This window comes from Acanthopagrus latus, chromosome 9, assembly GCF_904848185.1.
Source record: "Acanthopagrus latus isolate v.2019 chromosome 9, fAcaLat1.1, whole genome shotgun sequence".
Classification (NCBI taxonomy): domain Eukaryota; kingdom Metazoa; phylum Chordata; class Actinopteri; order Spariformes; family Sparidae; genus Acanthopagrus; species Acanthopagrus latus.
Window position 1 is genome coordinate 3,961,463 of NC_051047.1, and position 2,453 is coordinate 3,963,915.

Genomic DNA, 2,453 nt, shown 5'->3' on the forward strand with positions numbered 1-2,453 from the left:
CTTAAGGACTTAAGAAGGTTCTTAAGAAGGGTTTGGCTAAGAAGGAGCGCTAAGTGTAACCCAGGTTAAAAATGTATATTAAAAATATTTCATTGTGTATTAAAAAACCGAGACAAATGAGTTAAAATCAGTAAATTAGTTCATTATATGTATAAAACCAGGATGTTTGAATTAAAAACAGTGAAATTCATAGTGGAAAAATCAATTCATTAAATAGAATGTTTTGTTAATAATTAAAATACCGATGTTCACTTAAAAAGAAGAACAGAACCGTGATAAAAAAAAGTTATGTGGAGTTTTAGTTGAAAGAGCTGATCGGAAGACGGACTTCTCATCCAATCGGAGGAGAAGCTCCCACCCGCTGACCCGATCGGAGCAGGTTCACTTCCTCTTGAAGCTGCTAGAAGGAAGAGAGGAAGCCACATTGAGCTCGAGTCGCAGGAAAAACACACTTTGGATGATAAAACACTGAAAAACACGGAGAAAACTGCTGGAGAAGATCCCCCGGACGACAAGGACCTGCGTGAGTGCAGCTGGAGGAGCCGCTCGGGAGGAGAAAGCATCGGTGAGCAACCGACTCGAAATGCTAAATCGCTAATGCTAATAGCGGGACGAGCTAATCGTTAGCGATAACGAGCTAATGCTAATAGCGATAACGAGCTAACGTTAGCAGACGAGCTAATGTCGGAGTGCTAGCTCCCTGTGCTAATTAGCCTCAAGGCAGACACACCAGATACACTAATGCTGTAGCATTTGTCCGACATTTTAAAGGTGCATATGTAACGTTATTTTCTCTTGTTTACTCTCTTTCCATGCACATGGAGCTATATTCTGGGTGTGTTTAGCACTTTATTTCTGAAGTTAAAGCACATTTAGCCACAAGTTAACAACTGTGCACAATTATATGTTTTATTTTCTTAATGGTTAATGATGGTTGTGTGAATATTATCCTGTAAAAAGCACAAAATGTTTTCATATTGTTTTGAGAGGTTATTTCAATAACTTGAGTATCATAATATGATTATTTGAATGTTGTTTATTTTGTTACTGTAAATTGTGAGGTTATATTGCAACAGTATTTCAGTAAAAAACAGTAATTCAGTGAAGAGAATAATTATTTTCCATTGAAATGGTTTATGCAGATTTAACATGATTTATCTCGTATAAATCATTGAGAGTTTAGAGATTGACAATGAATGCTCTGATCCTACTTATCGTAGGTCAGGTTTTTTTTCGTTGGATTCCATTGAGATACGGACCTGGAGGTTGGAGCCAATTGAAGTTGATGGCGAGCTAGACCCCGGTAGACGCTTAGATACCGACGTCGTGGAACCTGGATCCTTTTTTTGCACCAATACACACACCACCCATACCCCAGTGAGGTGGAACTGATATTTCACCTATGCGGTGCTAACTGAACTGAACACTAGAAATTAAAGCAGCTGCAGTATTTTATTTTATTTTTTTATTTTTCATGCTTACCCGGGTAGGAGTTGTCATAAATGTGTTATTAATGTGTTTCTTCCCATCTGCAATAAAAAGGGAAGCATCTTTTGTTTCTTAAAGAGAACACTGTGTTTGTGTCGTTCCTGAGCAGTCAGTTGGTCGATCCTGGGCTCCGTAGTCGACCTTAGAGCTTCTGATCCATCTAGCCTATTCAATCTAAATCCTATTCTCTTATTAAAGGGTAATACATGTTACATAAGCTATGGGTGTTTCCCAGACACGTTCTTAACTGCCTTCTTAGGAGAACCTTAAGATCAAGCCAAAGAAGTTTCTTAAGAAGCTCTTAGTGGGAGCTGTCCACCGTGGTGGTGCTGAAAGGGTGCAAAGGTGAGGAGAGAATCCATGGGCAAAGGTGGTGGAGCACCAGGTGGGACGACCCTCACTCCATCATCGGGAAGACGGCCTATGAGGGCATTAGTGGGGGCATTGATGTTCAGGGGGACGAGGGGCTCTCAGAAAGTGAAGATGAAGAGGAGCCATCCGGGAATGGAGCAGGGACATGCACGCCCCCAGGAGAGGACGACCCTCCACAACCGTGCCCTGTCACCAGCAGGGCCCAGTGTCCGCATGTGGGGAGGCTTAACAGGGCGGCCCACAATAACAACCTGCACCTGCAGCGAGACCCACTGTGGTCCACCACCACCTGGGTGTTGATGGCCGCATAGTGCTTTCTACCGATCCAGCCAGGAGCTGCACCTCTGGGTTGTGTGCAAAATTGCAGTGGGTTGCTCTCTGGATGTGTGGAGACACCAGAGTGATCAGCCGTTGGATCTCCACACGGGGCAGCCGGTACTTTGCCTAGACAGCCCGGTCTGACAGCACGTCCAGTGGGGAGAAGTGCTGATGCAAGTATGCATTTATGTAAACCGTCTGGCTTTACGCACGGTGACGCTGTTGGTTTGCAGCGAGAATGTGCTGTATTGCAGCCATGGTTTCTCACAGACACG

The 2,453-nt window shown here is 43.6% G+C and overlaps 1 long non-coding RNA gene across 1 annotated transcript; it reads left to right on the forward strand.

Moving 5' to 3' along the window:
* The first annotated feature begins 78 nt into the window (after positions 1-78).
* LOC119025868 lies at positions 79-1,570 on the forward strand. Its single transcript, XR_005076942.1, has 2 exons — positions 79-565; positions 1,221-1,570. It is a non-coding gene; the product is annotated as an uncharacterized LOC119025868 (long non-coding RNA).
* The last annotated feature ends 883 nt before the right edge of the window (positions 1,571-2,453 follow it).